The sequence below is a fragment of the Rhinolophus ferrumequinum genome, chromosome 4 (assembly GCF_004115265.2).
Source record: "Rhinolophus ferrumequinum isolate MPI-CBG mRhiFer1 chromosome 4, mRhiFer1_v1.p, whole genome shotgun sequence".
Taxonomy (NCBI): Eukaryota; Metazoa; Chordata; class Mammalia; order Chiroptera; family Rhinolophidae; genus Rhinolophus; species Rhinolophus ferrumequinum.
Window position 1 is genome coordinate 104,724,882 of NC_046287.1, and position 25,770 is coordinate 104,750,651.

At 47.7% G+C, this 25,770-nt stretch overlaps 1 protein-coding gene and 1 pseudogene across 2 annotated transcripts in view; both read right to left on the reverse strand.

Annotated features, from left to right (window-relative positions):
- Nucleotides 1-25,770, reverse strand: part of LATS2 (large tumor suppressor kinase 2) — a 115,511-nt gene that overhangs the window by 18,641 nt on the left and 71,100 nt on the right. The window lies entirely within an intron of this gene.
- LOC117021323 (four and a half LIM domains protein 1-like) lies at nt 2,560-3,570 on the reverse strand (annotated as a pseudogene).

The following is a 25,770-nucleotide window of genomic DNA, read 5'->3' on the forward strand; positions in this document are numbered from 1 at the left end:
CAAAAGGCCACTGCCCTTGTCTTCCAGTGCCTGGAGGTAAGGAGCCGAATGAAGAAGGGAATAAATTTGGAACTTGAATTCACTCTTGTTGGAAATGCTACCTTCAGAGGAAAAGGTCTTCATAAAGGACAGGACTCAGTTTCTGCCTCAGCCCCTGATGCTTGAGAATGAAAAATCATAGCAAGAAAGGTGACAGGCCAGTGGTCTGTGAGTGAGGCAGGGCAACCTGCCGTTGGTGAGCAGAACTCTGACCGGAGGTGTGTGTGTGGCCTTGGAAGGCAAAGGTGCCCAAGCCCGGTCCCCATGACCCCAGGTGTGCACATCCTGGAAAAGGGTACAAGGACGCGGGTCAGCTCTATGAAGACCGTTCACACCTCAGCCCCGAGTTGCGATGAGACTGAGTTTCCAAGGGGCAAACCTGTGCTGTGACTGAGCACTAGACCGCCAAAGGACAAACCAGAGTCATCAAATACAGACAGCGTGGACGGGCTTCTGGAAGAACAGATGTGTCCTGTTGGGCTACCAGCCAAGCCTGGCTCCCGAAACCGAGCGGGCTGAATGTGTGGGAAGGCTGGCTGCTCTTCCTTCCAGACAAATGAGCCTGCAGGCTGGGCCATGAACACCCCTCACCCCAAACTGCACACGGGCCTACGTCACCCCAAACTGCACACGGGCCTACGTCACCCCAAACTGCACACGGGCCTACGTCACTCAAGCGAGGTCTGTCCCAGTCCCCAAGCTTTCTTCTTCGCCTTTTGTTGAGCGGCTGTGTTGTTTTCCTGTGTTCTGTGGCCCTCAGTGCTACCTTTGTCTCACTGTGCTGGGGACAGTCGACCCATCTCACCAAAGGGAGGGAATATTTGGATGCAGATCACACAGACCTCTCTCCCCTGTGGTTATTTTTCAAATGTTATCAAGTCAATAGGACGATCTTGGAAACTAGAGGCTCATCTAAGAAGGAAGACAGGAATCTGCTCCGTACTGTCAGTGGTACCCTTGAAAGATACAGGGTACTTTATTATTAAGCAACGGAATTTATTCACATGTAAACATTGTAGTTATAAAACATGATAGTGAAAACTGAAATTCCCTGGCTATTAGTTACATTTTTATGTACTTTTCAGAAAAAGTTACCATGTAACTTTGAAAGGGATACATATGGGGGTTTAACTTTTTTGTTTGTTTTGTTTAATTTATATGCTGCTTTACTTCTGTAAGGATACGCTGATACATCACATGATAATACCTAATGACAAAATGTAGAAATGAGGCATCAGCTTCTGTAACCACGGCTACGAGAATGTTACTATGTATTGTCAGTACATGTTCACTTTTGATATCGTCTCATTCTACTAGGTAATATAACAATGTAGATAGAATACAGTAAGTAGGTGATCCTGCATCTCAGCTAAACACTACATGGAAATCCGGTTCTGCCTGTGAGGATGGTGCCTGTGAGGATCTGCCCTGGAGATCCAGCTATGCTCTTGAGGAACGGTCCTAAGAATCACAAGAGAAGGGACGTGGTGGGCCTCTTTAACACATGGCCAGAGAGCAGACAGCTACTATGTTACAAGGAATTCAACCTGTCACTGTTTGGAAATGTCACATCCGTGCCAATGACAGTCCTGGTGCCTGCTCAGCTACCCCTCTAGAGTTTTATGGTTACTTCTGTAGGATGATTTCAAAACTGCGGGAACGTTTGAGGGGGCTAAAATGTTTTCATGCAAGTCTCCAAACCCATAAACTATGTTGCTATTAATTAAAACAAAACTATTAATTAAAAAAAAAAGAAAAAGGACAGCTGAGTTAGTTTTGTTTAGCTTCCAGAAGTATTTGCTGTGACGATGTTCCTCTGAAACAGGCTCGTTTTCTCAGATCTGCCTACTTTCCAAATCACCTGCATGTTCCATGCTTGACAGGAGGAACGTTCAGAAAACGTGCCACACTGGGAACTCAAACATTAGTACAGGGAAAAGGTCAGTTTAGAATCACAGCTAAGTTCAAAAGTTATTTTTTCTGGAAATTCTTTTTACTCATTCAAAAGCACAAAAAGAACAGAAGGAAGGTTTTGATGAGAAAGTTAAACCATGCATTTTGGTAAGTTCTCTTTCAGCTCACAGAACAGGGTGAGCAGTGAGTTGGAGCAGCCGCTACAACTCTTGTGTGTCATGTGACGACACGATGGGTCCCAGCTGAGCCACGAAGGGCACGTCAGTAGGGGCTTTATCTCTTCGGCTTCTTGCTCATATTACTAAGCAGCTAAATGGTTAGCACTTTTCTGCTCTATGGTAAACATGCAGAAGAGTCAATCTGAGTGTTCTTTTTTTTAACTGTGGCCATTACGAAATTAATTTTGCCACAGTTGGTTTTTGCTCAATCCTAATATGATCACTGTGTGCCCTTATTTGAGTAATACTGTAAAATGGGAGAAAGAACAGAGGAGCAACTTCAAAGAGGTGAAAGGCCACTGTTTCCCTACAGTTGTTGCAGGGCAGAGGGCGAGGACACAAAGAACAAGGCTCAATTCCATTTTACAGGACGGGAGCCCCTGTCACTTTACAGCTTTTTGGCACAGTTGGGGCAATACACTTGTTCCTGATGGAAAGCAAAGCACTTGTTGGCCAGGTTCACGGAGCATTTTTTGCAGTGGAAGCAGTAGTCGTGCCAGGATTGTCCTTCATAGGCCACCACACTGGAGCCTTTACCAAAGCCAGTGGTGGGGTTCTTGCATCCAGCACACTTCTTGGCCACAAAGTTCTTGTAGCAATCCACGCAGTAATACTGGTCCTCTACAGCGGTGAAATGCTGCCCAGCCAGCTTCTTAGAGCAGGTGACACACACAAAGCACTCGGCATGCCAGGGCTGATCTTGGTAAGTGATTGCTCCAGATGTGATGGCCTTGTTGCACTTCACGCAATGCTTGGCAAATGTGGTCTCGTGGCACGTCGTGCAGTAGGAGGCCTCCCCGTTAGGGAAGAAGCTTCCAGTCCCGATGACTTGCTTGCAGTTGCTGCAGGTGAAGCAGTGTTTGTGCCAGACGATCCCCTTGTACTCCACGTTCTGATCTCCTGGCACCATTGGCTTGTAGCAGCCCTTGCACTTGAGGGATTCCTCCCGCGTAGTGCACTTGTTGCACAGGATCTTGTTGTCCTTAGCCACAAAGGTCTCATTGGCCAAGGGGTGAAGGCACTTGGAACAGCGAAAGCAGGTATCGTGCCAGCAGCGGTTCTTGCAGTGCTCCCCTTGCAATCCGCACTGATGGGCTTGCGGCAGTCCACGCAGGTGTTGGCGCAGAACTTGGCAAAGCACTTCAGGCAGGAGTGGTGGCCATCCTGCTCCACGTACTTCTTTCTTTCCCTGCAGGGGGTCCCTGCAGTAGTGGCAGTCAAACTTCTCAGTCATGGTGCCCACCCTGTACCTGGAGGGACCCCACACTGGATGTGTGGAGAACGGATGTGTCCAGCAAGGGCTGGATATGGCTGTCAACTTCCAATGTGCTGCCTGGGGATGCTTGGCAGCGCAGCTGTCCCGGCGGCGGCCGCTGCCTGCACCGACACCGAGACACGGCGGTGGCGGTGGCAACAGCGGTGGAGGCGGCAGTGGCCGGGGGTTTAACTTTTAATTCGCATCACACAAGGCTCTCTGTAACAGTTTCCATTTTCTAACAGTGCTTTAAAATCCAATTGTTTGATACTTGGCTGTGAAGACCAGTTGGAAATGGTTTTTAATTCTATGTTGCTGACAGTGAAATCTCAGAACATGCACTGCCAGTGGTATGAATTTTATGTGAAAAAAATCCGTGCACATTTATTTTAATAATTTTACTATTATGTGGGACGCTGCATTTAAATCTGGGTGTGCCCAGCAGGACAAGAATAGCTTTTGCCAAATTGAGGTGGTAAACACACCCCTCTCTGCCCTGAATTTTTCCCAGGAAGGAGAAAGTTATCAATGCCATTTCTAGAGAGCAGGGAGCGACCCCAGGCATGTGACACCCCTCTGCAGGCCAGGCCCAGCCCAGCCGCCCTGCAGAGGGGACAGAGTGAGCCTGTAGGTGTGTGGGTAGGTGTACAGGAGAGGTGGGAAGGTGGAGACAAACTGGTCATGGGCTTAGAAATAAGGGGCCCAAAATCTATGTCATTTCCCTATTTGGGGAAAGGCTGAACTTACAATAAGAGTCAAGAACGTGGGATTCTGTGGCCAGCATTCTCCATGCCAGTAACTGTCACGAAGAGCTCTCAGTTCCTGCAGGGCTCCCAACCCGACATCTGACAAACTTCATAATTGGAAAAAAATGATTGTTATTAATGAGGATAAAGAATGCAATAGGCAGTGAAGGAAACAGCCTGAGGTGCTAGCACTGCCATCATCGCTGCGTGGTAGGATTACGTGGGAATTTTATATTCTCACACTTTCCCCATGTTTTCCAAATCTATAATGAGTTTGTATTGTTCCTATATGCAGAAAATGAAGCCTCAGTAAAAATGCATCATGCATACACACAAACACTCCAGTCCGCTACTGCCGGAATTCAGGTCTGCCCCTCTTTTCCTGGCCTTTCTGACTGCTCAGAGCCCCCCCACAGGGCCACCTCCACAGTGTTGCCTTTTGTGTCCTCTGCAGCTCTAGCTGGGCTGCACTGGGCTGTACTGAATGGCAGCCGCTCTGAAATGCATCACAGAAATCTGTCATGTGGCTTCACATCCTAGGGCCTCTGCCCACACTGCTTCCTAGGCTGGATGTCAACCCACTTCCAGCTCCTGTGTGACCAACGCCACACTTCAGTAGTCAGCGCCAGCCTTATGTCCACCACGGAGCCTTTCCTGACGCCCCATGTGCACCCAGCACACGACCCAGCAGAACTGACACTGCACTTGGCGTTAACACCATCAGTGAACTCATGCCACTGTGTGGTACTTACTGGTTTACATACTATCTGCCTGCGGGCGGTGGTAACATTTACAAATAGGTGCATTACTGAGGGCCCACGGGTGCTGGGATGGCAGGGGTGAATGAAACTGAGGAGCTCATATTTTCACAGGCTCGTAACAAATGAAAACGAAATAAATACCGAGGATGTTGAGATGGCAACAGGTGTTATGAAGAAGAAAGTCAAATCAGGGTGACGGGGTGTGTGTGTGTTGGGCCCGGGCTTGCTATTTTGTAAAGGACGTTTGAAAGCGGAACACATGAGCAGTGACCTGGAGGAAGTGAGAGGCTGAGCCTGGAAGGTTTGTACAGGGGTGGGAGCAGCAGCTGCAAAAGCCATGCGTGTCCCAGGAACTGAGGGACTTCCCTGGCTGAGCAGCATGGACAGGTGGTGGGAGGGGGCCGCTCATGTGGCTGTAGGACACGGGAGACTGTGCCCACGCACAGAACTCAGCCAACTACCCGACACTCGCTCAGTGCCGCCCTGGCCTACCCTACTTCACTTCCTGTTTTGTCAACTGATTTCAGGATTTAAACGGGTGACAAAGCACAGTGGGAAAAGTAATCGAGGGGACCACGATGGGCGCTTCCCCTGAGTGAAACAGGAAGCCCCTGGAGGGTCTAGAGCACACGATGTGAAGTGGCTGCTCTGTGGACACTGCAGAGGCCCTTCCCCCACGGCACACACCAGCTGTGGGTGCGAGACCATAGCTGGGTGGGGAAGGGGGTCTTTTCCATGGGGCAGGGGCAGCGTTCTGGGTATTGTTGGTAGAATGACTGGAGACTGAGACACAAGTGACCAGGAACGTGCATGGGCTGTCTGGTTCTCCTAAGAACTAAATGTAGGTATCGTGGCTCACGGATATCAGGAGACAGGCTCAGCATGAGGACTCATTCCCCAAGTTCACACAGTGAGCAGGAAGTCAGAATCCAAGACACAGAGAAGCCAAAGAAGTCCCACGTTGTTAGTACTCACAGAAGTGCATTTTAAAACAAGGGACCATTGCTCTCATTACACTGACAGATACTGAAAATGTCTGACACACTCAGTTGGCAAAGACAAACTGAGGACAGGCGGAAGCTGCTCTAACCACAAGGGCAACACTTTGACAATATCCAGTCACGTAAAGATGCTCAAATTCTATGACCCTGAAATTCCACTTCTAGGAATACATTCGAGAGAGACTCCCACATCCACAAGAGCTCATGCAGAAGCCCTGATGCACGTCTGTCTGCAAAGGAACTGAAACAATCGAAATGCCCTGAACAGGATAAGGAACAGGTAAGTGGCGCTATAATGATACAATGCAATATAACTCAGCAGTTAAAAAGAAATAGAGCTCATCTATTAACATGGATAAATCTCAGCAACATAACGTCCAATGAAAAAAGCAAGTTACAAAGTCATGTTGTGTCCTTTTTGTATGGGGCAGCAGTAAAAGTATACAATGTAAATGGAGGTGACAAAATTACTAGGGTAGTGGCTGCCTCTCTGGAGGGAGTGAGGCAGGGAGACGCAGGAACAGTGTGCAACACAGTATTTCTCCGAAACAAATGTGGAAAATGCTACATTATTCTTTCTACTTTTACAAATGTTGAAATAGGACATCAGCAATCGGCACCAAACATATTTAACAGTAAAACCAGGCCCCGGGTTCTGTGGGTTCCTGGCCCCCGCCCTTTCCTCACAGCTCTGCCTCCTGTCCTGGAAGCGCTCTGGGCAGGGGGCTGAGTCGTCTCACATCGGGTCCCCTGTGCCTGGCCGACTGGAGCTGCTGGGTCATGCTCGTGAGCAACGAACGAACGGTGTGCAAATGCGCAAGAACACAGCCCCCTCCCGCCTCGGTTTCCCCACCACCCCTTGAGCTCTCAGAAGGCAGGAACAGCACCATTTCACATCTGATTCGCTGCCCTGGAGACATTCTTCCTTTGCACCTGCTCCTGTCTCCCCATCTTCAACTCTCAGGCAACTACCCAGAAACCCCTCTCGCAATTGGTTCAAATCCTCTGTTGGACAATTGGTGTCAAGCAGTGCCAACTCTCTGCCAACACTGGCTAGCGAGTCATGCCCAGCAAGGAATCTGTCCTATATCCACCTGGGTGTGGTTTCTGAGTGAAAAACTGCAGACCTGATTCCCAACGTAAACTAAGGTCTACCATCCATTCAGTGGAATACAACACTGTTTTTTAAACAACTGTGCTAGAGAACACAAGTGAATGGTACAGGGAGATGTTTACAATACACTGTTAAGTAAAAACCAATGAGCAAAGTGGGTCTCGTTAACTTGCACCGTGTGGGACTTTGGCTCATATGTGAGCACTAGGCACTCCGAATCCCTATCTCGTTACTCTGCTTAACACGTCACCATAGCTCTTACGTGACATCACGGTGAGAAGGGAGCTCAGTGCCTTTCAGAACATGAAACAGATGGAGGGGCAGCTGCTGCCCCGCAGCGCAGAGGATGACACCCTGGGGGAGCTGTGAGCCCGCAGGGTAGAGGATGGACTGGGCCTGACTGGAGGTCTGTGGCAAAACACCTGGCTTGTTAGGTCCCTACCTTGCCCGGTCCCCTCCCCTGGCGACACTGCACCAGAAGTCTGGCATCAGGGACGTGGCACTGAGACGGGCAAACAGGAAGCAGAGAAGTAAGGTACAGGGCCGAGGTGCGGGGGCCATGCTGTTGGACCATAGGCCCTCTGGCTCTGCGCTCTGCGACTGCACTGCCCCCCCCCCCCCCAGATTTGAGAATCCTCTGGGAAAACCAAAGGGCCCCTGACACAAGCCTGCAGATGTGGACATCTGTGGGTCTGCCTGGCCACCTGATCACCCACCCTACCATGACACCCCAATCCACGGGCCCCACCCACAGTCCTTCCAACCTGCATTTAACTACATCACTCCCACATATGCACAAACGGCCAAAATGCACTGATGCTCGAGAGTGTTTTCCAACACAAAGCCAAAACCAACAAGTCAAACAGTTCACACAATATGCCGTCTTTGTCAAATTCAAGCACAGCGTCTCCCAACGTGTTAATGGTGGCTACCTCACAGGAGGGCATGGCCGTGTTCTAGAAACGCACACCTCATCACCAGCAGGTCCTCTACGCCACAACCCATGGCCCCTCTCAATTCCTCCCAGCTGGAAATGTTTTGCCTGCCAGCCTTTGCCTGCCAGCTGGAAATGTTTCCCTTCCCTTGGCCTTACCAAAGACTGGAGCTTCTAGAATGGTAAGTGTCAACTTCAGTGCAGAGTCAGAATCTATATCCCTCTGCACCTTCCCCGGGTCCCAGACATTGAGGAATATGCACTCTGACACTTTCTGCACATGACTGGCTGGACGAATGCTTCTCATGATGTGGTGACCTGTGCTTGTAAGCTGGTCACCATCCCCATGAGGGGCAGAGAGCCCGTCAACTGAAAATCAGAACTCACGCTGTATAGCTCGGCAGGCCCCTTACTGTTCTCTGAGAAGACGGCTCGGGGGGAGTGCCTCCCCGTGAGGGAGGAACCGTGCTCCCACCCGTGGCTGCGGGGCCCCTGCCTCAGTCCTGGAACTAAAAAATCTGTCCTGCTTCTTGCTCAACTCTGGAAAATCTGGGGCCAAAATACTAGCTGGCTGCTAGGGACTCCATAGATTTCCAGAATGACACAATGTTTCATTCATTACTATTTGCCAAAAGCTTCAACTCCTCCACTAGGAAGCTTTCTAGTCAAATACCCTACTGAGTGGGTGCCCACCTTAGGATTATGTTCTCAGAAAGTGCCACCACGACGCCATTGGATAGGCCACAAAGGTCAGCTGCAGGCGGATGTGTAAAGGAAACAAGAGGACAATGGAAGGAACAGTGTGATAAGGGGCCTAGTGCTGTGCCAGGCTCTTTGCCCAAATCGTCTGCTGTCAAGCCACAGTCACCCTACGAAACAAGCCTTACCAGCCACGTTTCAAACATGGAAGAACTGAGACCAGGGCAGGTTGGCAATTTACCCAAAGTCCCAAAGATGACATGGACGGAGGGGGGAGGGCAAGGACAGGAGATGACCATGGTTGTCTCCATGACAAAGCAACTGGTTCGGTGACAAAGACCTTGTTCAAGACAGGAATGCGTGCGCTCACTTGCAGTCGCTCATGCACTCCAGTCACTACACAATCAAACAGTGTGAGGCCCTGTTCCCGGTACTGGGGACGCAGTGACAGAAGCAGACAGTCCCTCTGCGTGGGGGTTCACACTCTAGAGGCACGGCATGCTCCTGCAGTAACAGTGCCCCCTGCGCGTCCCTCTGCCTGTCACCCCGCCGGCTGCTTTCCGGGTGACCAGCACTGCTCGCCATTTCATGGCATCAGTGCCAGTGGCACCTGGACAGCTGTCCTGGCTTGACGCCTAATGATCCGCTCATTTCTTAGACTGAGCAATGTGCTTGAGGGAACACATTATTATACCTGATAAAAACAAAAAACAGTGCTTTCTTTCTAATTCTAGAATCCCTGAATGAGTCCAGGTTTCTGCAGACAAGATGGTTTAGGGGAGCACCGCGTGCAGAGAGCACACCTGTTCTGAGGCCAGCTGTGAAGGAGGGATTTCTGACCCGGGAGGGCACGCTGCTTGTTTACCAATCACATGGGGGCGGGGTGGGAGGGTGAGGGAGGCTCTGAGAATAGTGCCCAGGAGGTCTGGAGGTGCTGAGACGGCGCGTGGGGGTGCCGAGATGGCCCATGGAGAGCTGAGATGGCGCGTGGGGGCCTTAGTCACTGAGTCAGAAAGGCCTTCAGCTTAGCAACTCAGTTTTGCTGATCTCAGGAACTGGGAAACAAATCTGTTCCTGCAGCCAGCACACTGCTATCAGCCTTAAAGTCCAATTTGAGCAATAACAATAAATATCACAGGGCCAAGGAAAAAAGAAAAATGATTAAAAAAAAAAGTTGAGTGGTTTAACTTTACAGATTCAACTAAGTCAAACTCCTTTCTCAGAAATTCACAAATAACACGTAATAATTCTTTTTTCAGTGGGGCAATCTAAACTAGTCTTAAGATGTCTGTTTTATGACAAGTTAGTTTAGAGAAAAGGTACTGAAGTGTATTTGCTGACTGGTTGAAAAGTCCAAGAGGGTCCGTCAGGGCCTTATGTTTGTTATTGCGCCTCCAGGTCTAACACAGAACCTGGCACACAGCCGGCACCCCATAATGTGTGTGCTGAGTCAGTGCCACTCAGAATTCCTTTGAGTGACAAATATATGGTGTTCCAGGTCAAACTGAAAACTCCTGGTCCAGTAATATTCAGATGACTACTCAAATGAGCTTACAGTTAACCCTTGAACAACGCAGGGGTTAGGGATGCTGACTCCCTCGGGCTGTCAAAAATCCACATATAACTTCTGACTCCCCCAAAACTTAACTACTAATGGCCTACTGTTGACCAGAAGCCTCACTGATAACATAAATAGTTGATTCACACATATTTTGTATGTTACATGTATTACATACTGTATTCTTACAATAAAGTTAGCTAGAGAAAACAAAATGTTATTAAGAAAATCATAAGGAAGAAAAAATACACTTACATATTACTGCAAACACTTGCGTAAGCGTGGACCCATGCAGTTCACACCGTGTTGCTCAAGGTCAACTGTACTGCACTTTGGCAAGAATGGTTTAGTAACACTTTTCTTCTTTCAAATCAAATCCCTCACTCTGAGGAATTCAGATACCAGCTGCTGGCCGAACAGGTAAAGGGACAGCCAAGCAGAGGACGGGCCGAGGCAGTGGGAGCTCCTGCTCATGTTGGGTGGGGTTTCGCTTTCTGCTGTCTCGTTCCTGCCAGGGTCCTGGTGAGAAGCGCGTGGTTCCGATCCCATGAGGCCAGGACTCGGGTAGGGTTAGATGTTGTACCCCTCTGGGCACAATTTCTCAGATGTGTTGAAAGTAACATCCACACATAACTAAAAACATCTAACGTAAGTAACAGAATGTATTGTAGTAAGCCATACTACACACATTAACTCACCTAAAACCCCAATACAACTTACTCCCACCTTCCGCGCCCTCCACAACTAAGACTGAAAGGACAACTTGAAGCTGAATGGCACCCTCCACAACTAAGATTGAAAGGGCAACAACTTGACTTGGAAAAAAAAGTCCTGGAAGTACACACTGTTCCCCAATAAAGTCCTGTTACCTTTCCCAAAAAAAAAAAAAAAAAAAAAACTGACCCTTTAAAAGAAAAAAAGCTCCATTTCCCTTTTTATGCCAGTTTATTCCTTTAAGAGTAGGGGAAAAAAATCTTTGCATTTCTCCCTCATCCTACACTCTGGAAACATCCTCAATGTACTGCAAATACCACTGAACGCTGCCTCGTATGTGATGGAGTGAAAACCAAGTGCTTCTCTACATCGCCAACAAGCGACTAGTTTGCTAATTCCACAGTGAGAAACTGGCAGAAAGTCTGTCACTCACAGAGCTCCTCTTGACAGAAACCACCGCCACAGGCAGAGGCCGTGACTGCCCACCTTGTCAGGTCCAGCTCCCTGCACTGAGGGAGATCAGGACGAAGGGGAACGCTGTGAACAAGCCTCGCCCCTGTGTTTGTTCTTGCATGGAAGGAAGACTAAAAAGGCACCAAATTACACTTGACAAAGAACTTGTCTTACAGAGGAAAATACAGAAAACCGGAAACAAATCCATCCTCGTTTCATTGCACCTGCCAGGTTTCTAACGAACGTGACGCCTCACAAGTAGTGACAGGTGGTGACACCATCAGCTGTAGCAAAGTGCCTGGCACTCCAAGGCAACCAGCACGATGCCGGTGTCCTCCCGTGCAGGGAAAATCCCTCTATCTGGAGCTGTGTGTCACTGCTTTGTTTATACTGACTCACAATTTATAAAAACAGCAGTTACCCTATTTACATGTGATGTGACTCTGCGTTGTTACTCACAACCCGAACGGATCATTTGATCCAGTCCAGGAGTTCAGTCTGCCATTTGGGAAAAACACTGCTAAAAGGGTGGGAGCTGTCAGCAATCAACACCTTCCTCAAACAGGTAACTCATTTGTCCCTTCAATTAGGTGCCACGATCCTCTTTGGAGCCTCTGTATTTGAAGGTGCCATGGAGAAGCGGGAAGTTGTAACTTATTAGCTTCAGTCCTCAGATCCTTTTTCCTACTCAGAGGCTCACCAGCTATTTCATAATAGACATGTAAACGACGGTTCAGTCAAAAAGGTCATTAAAACTGAACACATTCCCTCAGGCATGTGTATTTAGGGTTCAACGGGACAGTAAATATTTATTTTAAAAATACTATTTAAGGAAATAAACAAATTTCTTCCTGATTGGGACGATCCTACCCATAGCATTTGTTTCAGTGGGCAACAATTCATAACACTGCAGGAATTTATTGCTGTGAGGTGATGAGGCGGAATCACCAGCAAAACTGTGTCACAGGGTAGATGAAGGCCGTGTGAGGGGCGAGGGCTCAGAGGGGGCAGGACGGCTGCAGCAGGACACCTGGGCTTCCGTGACTAAAGGGCAGGAGTCACCCTGGGCAGTGAGTGGCAGGCCAGGAAGACTGTTCTGCTACTGTCACCAGAGCCCAAGACTGACAGGCTGTTCCCCACCAACACTCCCAGAGAGGCAAGGAGTCCCTCTTTCTGGCTTATTTTTCTTCCACAACCACTCTCTCACCCAGCCAGGTCTGTAAAGTGGCAGGTTGTGAAAGCAGGGGCCAGACATGCCAGGTTTGAACGTGGATCAGCCTGAGGCCACCTGCGAGTGTGAAGGGCCTTCCTCAGTCTCTCAGGTGAAGTCATACCTGCCTCTACACGAGCTCTGACAATGAAGTTCGTGAACTTGGCCCCGTGCGCTCACATGGGCAGCACTGTACAGGCAGCTCGGTGAGGTGTCATAACCGTGGTCTATCAGTGTCTCACAGCTGTGTCATGTCAACGTGTGGCGGTGTCTTGCTGAGTGGCGTTCATTATTGTTGTTGTGTGTTTTTGTGTGCTGTTGTGAGAATGTCTGAGCTTGAATTAGAGCAACGAACAAACATTAAATTTCTTGTTAAACTTGGCAAGAGTGGAAGTGAAATCAGGGACATGTTAGTCTAAGTTTATGGAGATAATACCATGAAGAAAATGGCAGTGTACAAATGGATTAAATGTTTTTCTGAGGGGCGAGAACGCGTCACTTATGAAGAGAGGTCAGGGTGGCCAGTACCGAGCACAACTGATGATAACAGTGCAAAAATTTGTCAAATTGTGCGCCAAAATCGTTGGCTGACTGTGAGAAGCATAGCAGACAAGTAAACATTGATAAAGAATCAGGAAAATCTTAACTGAAAATCTTGGCATGAGAAAGGTGTGTGCAAAAATTGGTCCTGAAGGAGCTCACCAGTGAACAAAAACAAAGGAGAGTCAAAGTTTGCCAAGACCTTTTGGAGAGGAAAGACGATGTTTTGGGCCGTGTTATCACTGGTGATGAAACATGGGTGTACCAATACGACCCTGAGACAAAGTGTCAAAGTGCACAATGGAAGTCAGCCAATTCTCCATGACCAAAATTGTTCCGTCCAAATCAAGAGTCAAAATGATTTTGCTAATCTTTTTTTGATATCAGAGGGATTATTCGTTATGAATTTGTGCCAATTGGACAGTTTGGACGTGCTGAAAAGGCTGTGTGAAAAAGTTAGACGACCTGAACATTTTGCAGACAATTCATGGCTCTTGCATCACAACAATGCACCAGCTCACAGGGCACTGTCTGGGAGGGAGTTTTTAGCCAGTAAACAAATAACTATATTGGAACACCCTCCCTACTCACCTGATCTGGCCCTCAATGACTTCTTTCTTTACCTGAAGATAAAGAAAATATTGAAAGGAAGACATTTTGATGACATTCAGGACATCAAGGGTAATACGATGACAGCTCTGATGACCATTCCAGAGAAAGAGTTCCAAAATTGCTTTGAAGGGTGGACTAGGCGCTGGCGTCGGTGCATAGCTTCCCAAGGGGAGTACTTTGAAGGCGACCGTAGTGATATTCAGCAATGAGGTATGTAGCACTTTTTCTAGGACGAGTTCACGAACTTAATTGTCAGAGCTCGTTTTCCTGCAGCATTCCCACTGCCTGCTGTGTCTGCATCCAGTGACTGTCAGCTCTGGGCCTGGCTGCTTGTCTCAGAGCTGCCACCCAAGTCTTCGGCACAAGGAAAACTGAGTGCTCAGGCTTGGCTTCTGGGCCCAGGCCACTTGCCCAGGCAGTGCCTCAGGAAATGCATGTGTGGAAGCCATGCTCCAGACATAAAATGGCATTTCCAGTTCACAAGACCTTGCTCCTGCTTACAACAGAGTACTAGGGGTACTCATAGACCTGGCTTGCTGTCCCCCTGCATGGAACAGGCACATCTGACTGGCACTGACCGGCCCGGTGCCATTCCTGCCACCGTCGGCACTGCTCCTCTGTCCGCCAGGAGGAGTGTCAGCACCACGCCATGGGGATAGGAGCGCACCCGTCCTTTGGCACAGGCACGCCCCCCCAGACATGCCATCCAGCATTCCTGTCACCAGCATGAACACCACAGCTGTCATACCAGTGCCCACAGTCTGCTAGCCCACAGCATGCAAGTCACTTAGCCTGTGTGTTCTCTCTTCAAGCCACACAACAATGCTGGGGAGATGTCCTTGGTTGTCCACACACACAGAAAGGTGCTTCTAGGTGTGATGTCCAGGATTTCTTTTCAGGGAGTCTGGGAGGAGGTGAGGCGAAGGGACAGGTCGTTCAAGCTGGACAATGCGTACAAAAGGGCTCGTTATTTCATTGTCTACTTCTGACATGTTAAGTTTTCCATAATGAGAAGTGCTTTCAGAGGCATTTCTGATTTGCACATTTAAGGTTCCAGAGAAAACAAAACCCTTTCCAAGCCCTGCCTTCCATGTACTTCATTTTAACACCGTTCTGATGTATAGTTTTCCTGTTGTCCTCACTGAAACTCCCCGCCTGTCCCAGAAGCCCTGGCGCTCCGCCGTGGGTGCAGGCTGCTCAGGCCGTCACTGCACACGCTCTGGCACATCTGTCACTTGGCCTCCTCTGACAGAGCTCCAGTGTGCCTTCCGCAGAATCAGGAGACCAGTGTCACCAAGCAGCCAAGTGATACTCCTCAGCCTCCCCACTTCTACAAACCCAGGACAAGCAATAGCCGAAACCTGCAGTTGGACTGCTCTATACTCTCACCCTCAAATCACAAGAGCCGACTTCATTTGTGACACAAAAGTACATGGGGTAACGGGTGGTGGCCCGAAGGAAATGGAAAAGGGCAGAGATGAGACCAGTCGGGGGTGCTCACGGCTGCTGAGGAGGTTGTTAAATACCAGCAGAGCCCATCAAGAGCAACGAAATCTGAACCTCTGGGGTTGGCGCCCAGGCCTGTGCATGCGAGTCGTGTGAGTATATGTGTGAATGTGGTGTGTTTGTATGAAAGTGTATGTACGTGTGCGTATGAGTCACATGAGTGTGTGGATGTATGTGTGTGTGTGTATGAGTATTGTGTGTATGTGTGTGAATGTGTATGTGAGTGCATGTATGTGTGTGAGTGTGCGTTTTTGCTCACTCGTGTTCCAGAGCCCCTCGCTGAGTCTAACGTGTGCTCAGGCCTGCACGTGACCATCTGATGCATTAGATGTCCTCAGCACAGCCCTGACAACCCTCACCCCCACTGGCCGTGGAGCCCAACCTCCCTGACGTCTCCTCTTCAGAAAGCTCTTCCTGTGTCATTTGTAGGTGGCCCACACAGACCTTGTTCCCATCGCCGGAGTTGTAACCATACAGAGTAAACCTGGTCCCCTTTCCAAATGTCTGAAGGGACAGACTGAACTACATGAAAGTCACAGTCGAGCTTTTGATTTCGTTGTCAAGGAGGTTTTAGAAATCCTGTGTTTATCACCTGAGTCAGAGAAATTAAAAACTCAAGCAAGCAGGATGGAGATGAAGGGCATCAGAAACGAACACAAAGTCATATAGACATGAAGTGGGGGTTCACTTATGTGTTTTTGAGAAACTGAAGCTGATGTAAAGAGCTATTCGCCCTGAGAGAGAATAAAAGATCCTTACTATGCTCACAAAGGGATTTTCCAGATAATCTCTGGGGAAGAAAAAAAGCCACAATGCCCTGCTTTCATAGAAATAATCACCTTTTTGAGACACGGCTATCACCTTGACCGTAGGCAAGTAAACACTAAACATCCTCCTGTTCCCTCTTTGGCTGGACGCTTCCCCAGTGGCTGGTGTGTTATACCCTGGGCCTAAGCACTTGATCTTCTTCTTCTCTAGCAAAGGCAGGAGTGGGGCGCCAGGATTTGCAATCCCAGCCACGTAGAGGAAGGAGTGGGCAGTTTCCGGAGAGGACGAGGTTCGGGGCCCCTCCAGCCAGTATCCCGAGCCAGCCCTCCTCCCTTCTTTGGGCTGGTGTTCAGTCTCCCAGCCCATGCTTCTCCTGTGTCAGCACCGACCACTGTGGCAACAGAGGGCTCAGAAGTCACCCAGGAGCCCTGCGACCACTTCCAGGCGAGAGAGACGAGTCACGAAGTCATGGCTTCTATTTTTTTTTTCTAAAGCAAAATTTGGGGTTTAATTAAAACAGAACAAAATATCCATTTCTGATCATCAATGTTTCAGACTGAAAGCATCTCCAAACCTTGGAAGTCTGGCTTATTCCTGAGCGACACTAACCATTACAAAACGTTTCACTCTGAACTATTCACATTTTGTAGCAGAAAACACAACAAAGGTCCTCAGACGTCCTTTCTCTCTTCTGTCTAAAATGTGTTTGCAATCAGGGTCTTTTGAGAGTTCAAAAGAAAAACAGCTTGCTTTCTCTGCTAACTAGCCGGTTCCTCCCACCCTGGGATGTGATCCTCAGAAAGAGGGTTCAGGGCACCAAATGCAATCAGAACTCCAAGGACACCAATGGCTACTTTACTTGTCTTTCTAAGAGGGGACAGAGGCATTAGTCTCCCTAAGAGAGGAGTGGCTCCTCCGGGATTACTGTGCCAGTCCATAGTCAGGAGAGCAGCTGGGGTAGAGGGGGAATGACGGGGCAAAGGAGAAGGGAGAAGAAGGAGGCTTTCATGAACAACCCAGGGCAAGAAGAATGGCCCAGTTTTACAAACCACCCACTACAAATGCTGAACATGCACACCCAAACTACAGGGAGAAGGAAAGAGCTCATGAGGGACCACAGGAGACAAAGGATGGTGACATGGAACAGCAGGCTCGCCTACGGACATTCCTTGTCTTCCTAACACTGGAAGATGTGTGATTAAAAAGTTGCTGTTCAAAATTTACTGAAAACATGTCTAAAAAATAGGTCTGTAGTCATCTTAAAAATAAAAGATCACTCCTCAGATAAGAGAAGTGACAGATATTATCAGATACCAACACCTGGGTATCTTTAATGTATATTTGAAAAATGGCCTGGCAGAGAAAAAGGAAGGAGAGAGGGAGGGAAGGGAGGAGGAAGGAGGGGAGGCAGGAGGGCCAACAGAGCAGGGGAGGAGGGGGAAAGAAAGGGAAAATGCAGAGTACAACGGGAAAGGTAAGAAAATGGGGAATAACACATTTTTAAGCCTATGCTTATCTACGTCAGTTGCCAAAAAAGGCAGATCCACAAAGGAAAAAAGTTTAGTTCTTTTCTAAGAGTATTCTGGAAGTCAACCTTAAACTCAAAACATAAAACACTGCAATCTGAGACAATGAATGTCACAATGCTCATGGGGCTGAAAAACAATGGCCACCGAGACTGGGCACTTGAATAGTCCAACGCTCTCCCAAGGTCATTTTCAGGAACACCATCAGCCTCGTCCCAAGTGCCCCATCACTTGGCACAGACCTGCTCTGGGAGCAGTGAGGTCCCCTGGGTGCTCAGAGCACAAGAGGGCTGGCTGCAAGCAGCGAGGAAGGAAAAGGAGTGAAGCACAGCTGCTTACCCGCCACTCCCTGCTCAGGGAGAGTTCAAATGTGCTAAGTAAAGGGATGGGCAGATGACACCAAAGACAGGAGACATTCCTCCCAAAGGATGGAGGGGAAGGACCTCAAAACACTGTCACAGGGTGGGCTACCAGAGGGGTGCAAAGGACTCTGTTCCCAAGGACAAACAGCTCAGGGGGAGGAGGACAGCAGGTCTCTTGTTTATCTTCCTCTGCTGGTTCTGAAGACCCCACCCCCAGACTCACTGAACCACGGGACCAGACACAGGTAAGAACATGAACAGCACTGAGCCCACGCTTCCCAGACAGGCAGCTGTGGGTGGGCTGATATTTGATTTGGGATGAAAACAAACAAACAAAAATGTTTTTGATGGGGTGTTTCTGCACAGCAAAGTGACTGGGGAAACCAGAATTCAGCTGTTGTCTGTGGGCTGCTTAGTTACACAGACATGTGCCGCCGACCTCCGGCCTGGCCTGCCTTTTCCTGGGAAGGGGAGCAGGTCAGCGACAGGAACCGGTCGACGCACCGAGACCGGGACAGAGGAGCGGAGGCTGCCGGGCCCTGCTCACCGCCTCCCCGGTACGCTCTAGGCCACACGGGGGCCACACGGGGGCCACACCGGGGCACGCAGGTATGAGAGTGGCTGCCCCTCCGGACCCTGCAGGACCATCGTGTGTCCAGCGCACTCTGGGCATTGTCCCCAGCTGCTTTTCGTCGAGACTGTTCAACTTGTTGAAACTGTTCACGTCAACTTTGGAGTCTTTGACTGAGGTGCCAGGCTGCTGACTCCCGGGATGCTGGGCAGCTGGGCAGCTGGCGGGGCGGGGTCCGAGCCACCCGCAGAGACTCTCCATCACACAGGACCCGGGGTCCTGCGGCGCCTACTGGGCCGCGTCACCGGGGGCTGCGCGACGCCGCCGACGCAGCACGGTGCCGGGGGACGAGGACACGGCTCTGGGCGGGCGGCGCTGCGGACCCCTGGCGGACGGGAGGCCGATGGCGACGGCGCCGCGGGGCGCTCCGCTCGCTCCTCGTCCCGCCCGGCGCTCCGGCCGCAGCCTGGGCAGCAGCGGCGACAAGGACGACCGGAAGCCGACGAAGGCCCACGGCTTCTACTTTCCACGGGGAAGTAAAAGCCCACATTTTAAAGTGAAAAGTCCTGGCTTTTCCAAGTTGGGACACGTGTGGGGTAGAAGAAAACGGAGCTGAGGAGAAACAGAGGCGCGGACCTGGTGTGGCGGCTCCGCGCGGGGGGCACTAGGCGGGGCCCAGCGTCTGTCACCGCAAAGCCCAGGGCCCCGCTTCTGACACCCAGGATCAGCAAGGACAGATCTCAGAATTCCAGAAGGATAGCAGGGAGGCCCAATTAATGACACACTTCGTGCTCTGCGTAAGAAAAAAATCAGGGGACTTTGGGAAAACATAAAGCTGGCCTCCTGGAAAATAAAACATCAATTTGAAAAACAACATTAATGGATTTAAACACAAGAAGAAAAAAGACGTGGAATATGGAAATAAGAAATTCATGAAATGATAAACCTTTAGTAAAAATCAGAAAGCTGATGAGATTACAAAAGTGTGATTCTAGTTTGTTTTCTTATAAAATGCATATATACAAAAAGGCTGAAGGTGTACTTAATTCAAATACGAATGTTAAAAAATGTAATCTTACTAGTGGCTTTCTATCAGAGGTCAGCTGCTTGTTTTCCTCATCTGCAGTGCCTGAAGTTTTCTACAATGAGTACACATTACCACATAAAAGTAATGATAATAAGGAACAATGAAATGACAAAAGTTACCCTAGCTGGTGACACCTTTAGTGAGGAAGTTTCAGTGCCAGCGGGAGCTCTGCCTGAGCAGGAGACAGCCTGCTGCTCTCAGCTTTCCTGTGACCACGGCTAGGACAGCACCTTCTCATACAAACATAACATGAGCCACAATAATTTTCAATTTTCTTGTAGCCACATTCAAGAAGAGAAAAAGTGGAACTAATGTTAACACCGGGGGTGCCAAAAAATGTACACATTTTAAGAGATGTTATCTATGTATTACTTTTCAAAGTTGAATTGAATTACCGTAGCAATGTGTCGTATGATGTTGGCTCAAAAGATGGTGTTAAATGAATGCTAGTGTTATTCATTGTATTACAATTTTAATAGTTTTTTTTTCTTTCTTAAAATGTGTATGCATTTTTTGGCACCCTCTGTATATACCGGGGGTCCCAAAACAATGTATACAAGTGGACACTTTGGTCAACGTTGCTCAAGCAGTAGTTCACCATAATCAGAAGTGTCTGGACGCTGATGGTAACCATTTTGAGCACCTCTTGTAATTGCAGAAGTCAAATGTGACTTTTTTTAATTGGTGTATAGTATTAGAATTTTAATACTTTTTTTCCTTTCTTAAAATGTGTATACATTTTTTTTAGCACCTTCTGTATTATTTAACCCAATGTATCTTTTCAACATGTAACTGATATTAAAAACACTGAGATGGTTTATGTTCTTTTTTGCATGGACTCTCCCAGACCAGGTGTAGATTATGGACGCCCGGGGCACACCTCAACTCAAACAACTTCCACGGTGGCTTGGGTGGAGCAATGTGGTCCAGAGAACACCGGCATGCCCTTGAGCCACTCACACTTGCACAGAGCCAGCAGACCTGGGTTTCCCACATAACGGTCTGTCTGATTTGGTCATGACCAGTTATCACCAATTACACTGACATTCCCGAATGTCTAACCCACTATCTTCTACTCCCAGGGAGTTTTACACCTTTAGTGACGTGTCACTTCTGCGCACTGATGGAGAGGTTCTGGTTGGCCTCTGTGGAGGCATGGGTAGCACACATTTGCAGGAGCACCTGTGAGGGTTTCTTGAGAGGATTATGTAGGTGTTCAGTAACTCTACTTCCAGTGTCTTCCTGCAGAAAGGATTATGTAGGTGTTTATCTCTGTTCATGACATGTGAGCTGGCATCACACGAAACTGTCTGCTTTCCATTAGCTCCAAATTACTGACCCAGATGATATCCACATCATCTAGAATGGTCCCTAGATGATTCACAGATGGTGGGGTCTCCCATCCCCCGTACAGAAGAAGAAGTGCAGTTTCCACCATGACCCCTCACGTAATGCTCCAGGCTAGAGCGATGCAGGCTGTGGACTCTGGCACTGATGGCCATGCGGCCTGGAGATGAATCTTGGCGTTCTTACAAGGGCCAGTTTAGGGCCCCATCTTAAACTTCTTAAAGTACAGCTTGCTTTTGGCTTTGATTTTGTCTGACAGTTTGGAAGAGATTATCTCTCCTCCCACCCCCACCCCCCACACACACACACCAAGATCTGGCCAGCTCATCCCTAAGCCACTTCTGAAAGTACTTGCCATAGGAAGCGTTGCCCGTGAGGTCAGTAACAGTGTCTGGAACTTCAGCTGATGTGCCATCCTCCTCTAGGTCATAGGAGGGGGAGAAGGAAACAAACTCTCTATTCGCATTCACTTAATGGGAGAGCTCAAGGAGTGTGACCGGCAGGTACACGAGTAAACCACCATCACAACAGATAGGGTTCGCATCACTCCCGAAATTTTCTTAGTGCCCCTCTGCAACACTCCCTCCTGCACCCCACCTGTTAACCACTGATCTACTTTCTGTCACTTGAAGTTAGTTTACACTTTCTAAAATATTATACAATGAAAATCCTACATAATGCTACTTTGTGTTTATCATCTTGCATGCAGCGTGATTCTGAAATCCATCTGTGCTGTTCCTTTTAATGGGTGAGTAGTATGCCACTGTATGGCTGTGCCAAGGTTTACTTAGCATTCACCCGTTGATGGACACTTGAGGGGTTCTAGTTTGGGCTATTACAAGTAAACCTGCCATGAATGTTTATGCACAAGTGCTTTGTAGAGTATGTTTTCATTTCTCTTTGATAAATACATAGGAGAAGAAGGACTGAGATGTACGGTTAGCACACATTTAACTTAAGAAGCTGTTTTACATTTCCACCAGAAGGGTAAGAAAATTCTAGTTGCTACACATCCTCACCAACACTTGGTATTATCAGACATTAAAATTTTATCCTTTCTAATAAGTATGTAGTGGTATTTCACTATGGTTTTAATTTGCATTTCCCTGATGACTAGTGATGTTGAATAATGTTTCATGCATGTGCTTATTAGCCATTCTTATATACTCTTTTGTGAAGTGTCGGCTCAAATCTTCTACCCTTTTAAAATGTTTGTCATTTTACTATCGAATTGTGGCAATTCTTTATGTATTCAAGAAACAAGTATGCTGTCCAATGTATGTACTGGGAATATTTTTTTCTTATTCCATGGATTGACTTTTTGTTTCCATGGATTCCATGGATTTGTCTTATTCCATGGATTGACACAAGCAAAGATTTTTTTAAGTTTGGAAAAGGCAAATTTATCAACTTTACTTTTATGGTCCATGCTTATTATGCTGGAACTAAGAAATCTCTGCCTTGGGAGACACGAAGATTGTGCAGTAGGTAAACACGACCACATCAAAATTACAACTAAACTACAGAACAACTGTCATTGAGAATCACCTAAAATCTTGCTGAACCAAAGCTCTATAACTAAAGACGTGCAGAAGAAGCCACCTCAAGACTGGTAGGAGGGGCAGAGACGCATAATGGGCTGGTCCCACACCCACTTGTGACCGTTAAAGATCAGGAGGGATATTTCAGCTGTGGAGGTCCCCTCCACTTCCCAGGGGACTGAGAGGTCCCAGCCCCACCCCAGCCCAGGGTTCCAGTGCCTGGGAGAGAAGTCCCCATAATTTCTGGCTGTGAAAACCAGTGGAAATTGTGACTGAGTGAAACTGAGGGCGGCTGCACTCACAGGTGCTCCTCTTAAAGGGACAGCACACGGACTTACCCACCAACGGAATCACTTGCTCTGAGCTCCAGCACTGGGACAGCAGCTGGAAAGGCGGCAGGGACATGTGGTGGGGAATTGAGTTGTCTGACTTGTGACGGGGGCTGGAGAGGTGGCTTTCTCCTGGATGGGGACCTAGGGGAGGCCATTGTTTCTTTGCTGAGTCCTCCCCCTCCCCTGCATGCAGATGCAGGCGGCCGCCATATCTGAGTCTCCCCAGTTCATTCGCCATGTCCTGGTGATTTGAGATCCGGCCCTGCCCAACTTTTGGGCACACCCAAGCCACTACCAGTGGCTTTTTCATACAAACCACCTGCCTTAGCTCACACTGCAGACTTTCTTTGGGTCTCTCAAAGATTTGCAGAACCCAGACAAGCAGCATTTGGCTTGAGCGTGTCCTGTGCCTCTGGCTGAGCAGCCCTAAACCAGCACTAGTGGCAGCTGGCCTTGGTTCACGGCTTGGCCTCTCAAGGTGCTTCCAAGCACAGAACAGGCGGCAGCCAACCATGGGTTTCTTTGTGGCTCCTGCCAGGTGGCCTGTGTGGGGCACAGGCTGTGGCTGAACTTGACCTATAGTGGATCCTCTCCAAGATGGTTCTGGGGCTGGCGCCCCCAGTGGCCAGCTTCAAAAGGAGCTAGGGCATCACCCAGCTGCCTCCAAGTAAGACACACCCATGGGACACTCTGGGCAGACACCAGAGCCCTGCTGAGGCAGATCCTGCTCCGTAGGGTCACCCCTTGCACAACAACTCTTCCACTGTAGTCAAGGCCAGTCCTCACAACCAGTGAGCCTAAGGGTCAGTCCGTCCCATTGAAGTACAATTATCAACCAAGGCTCAACTACAAGAAAAGGGCACACACAACCCACACAAGGGACACACCTGGAATGTGTGGCTCAGGTGATCGGGAAGACTGTGCTACTGAGCCCCTTCCCCCCATCCCAGGCCACCTACAATCTACACCATGCTACTAAGACCAGAAGACACAGCAGCCCTACTTAATACATAGAAACAAACACAGGGAGGCAGCCAAAATAGGGAGACAAAGAGACATGTCTCAAATAAAAGAACAGAACAAAGCTACAGAAAAAGAACAAAATGGAGGCAAGCAATCTACCAGATGCAGAGTTCCAAGCACTGGTTATAAAGATGCTCAATGGTCTCAGGGAGAACTTTAACAAAGAGATAGGAAACATAAAAATGGAGATAGAAAACATAAAAAAGAACCAGTCAGAAGTGAAAAAAAAATACAATAACAGAAGTGAAGAATATAGTACAGGGAATCAACAATAGATTAGATGAATCTGAAGATCGAACCAGTGATGTAGAAAATAAGGTAGCAGAAAACACTCAACCAGAACAGCAAAAAGAAAAAAGGATCCAAAAAATTGAGGAGAGTTTAAGGGGCCTCTGGGACAATATTAAGTGTATAATTCACATTATAGGGGTACCAGAAGAAGAAGAGAGACAGCAAGGAATTGAAAACCTATTAAAGAAATAATGACAGAAAACTTCCCAAACCTGGCGAAGGAAATAGATATAAAAGCCCAGGAAGCAAGAAGAGTGCCAAACAAGATGAACCCAACGAGGCCCACACCAAGACACATCATAATTAAAATGCCAAAGGTTAAAGACAAAGTGAGAATCTTAAAAGCAGCAAGAGAAAAGTAGTTAGTTATCTACAAGGGAGCTCCCATAAGACTGTCAGCTGATTTCTCAACAGAAACTCTGCATGCTAGAAGGGATTGGCAGGAAATACTCAAAGTGATGCAAAGCAAGGACCTACAACCAAGATTACTCTACCCAGTGAAGCTATCATGTAGAATTGAAGGACAGATAAAGAGCTTCCCAGACAAGAAAAAGCTAAAGAAGTTCATTATCACCAAACCAGTGTTACAAGGAATCTTAGAGGGACTTCTTTAAGATGGGAGGGAGGTTAGGTTAGGGATGGGTGAAAGGGGAAAAGGATTAAGAAGTACAAATTGGTTGTTACACAGTAGTCATGGGGATGTAGGGTATAGCATAAGGAATACAGTCAATAATACTGTAATAACTATGTATGGTACCAGATAAGTATTAGATCTATCAGGGTGATAGACGTGAATGGGGTTGGGGGTAGGGTGAAAAAGGTATTAAGAAATACAAATTGGTAGTTACAAAATAGTCATGGGGATGTAAAGTATAGAGAATATAACCAATATGGTAATAACTATGTATAGTGCCAGGTGAAACTAGTTAGGGGGATCACTTCCTAAATTATATAAATGTCTAACCACTATACTGTACACTTGAAACTAATATAAAATAATATTCAATGTCAACTGTAATTGAAAATTTTAAAATGGGGGGAAAAGATCAATAATATTGTGATAGCATGGTACAGTGTCAGATGGTTGCAGGACTTATCATGGTGATCACTTCTTTAGCATAGGGAATAAAATCAATAATGTGATAATAACACTGTATAGTGCCAGGTGGGTACTGTTGAATAACTATGATGTACACCTGAAACTAATATATTGTATGGTAACTGTATTTTAATTTAAAAATCTTAAAAAAAAAATCTGCCTTTGTTATGATTACAAAGATTTTCTCCTATGCTTTACTCTAAACGTTTTTATACCTTTGTATTTAGGTTCATAATCCATTTTGATTTAATTATTGTGAATGGTGTAAGAGTAAATGTCAATTTCTGTCCATCAGGATATCCAGTTATCCCAGCACCATTTGCTGAAAAAACAAAAACAAACAAAAAACCCTAACCTTCCAAATTGAATTTCCTTTATACCTTGATGAAAATCAATTGACTATATAAATGGAGGCTATTTCTGCAATCTGTGTTCTGTCCCACTTATCTGTGTGTCTATCCTATGCCAATACTGTCTTGATTACTGCAGCTCTAGAGTCTACTCAATTATAGCCTAAAGTTTTGATTAGTATAAGTCTTGAAATTAGGT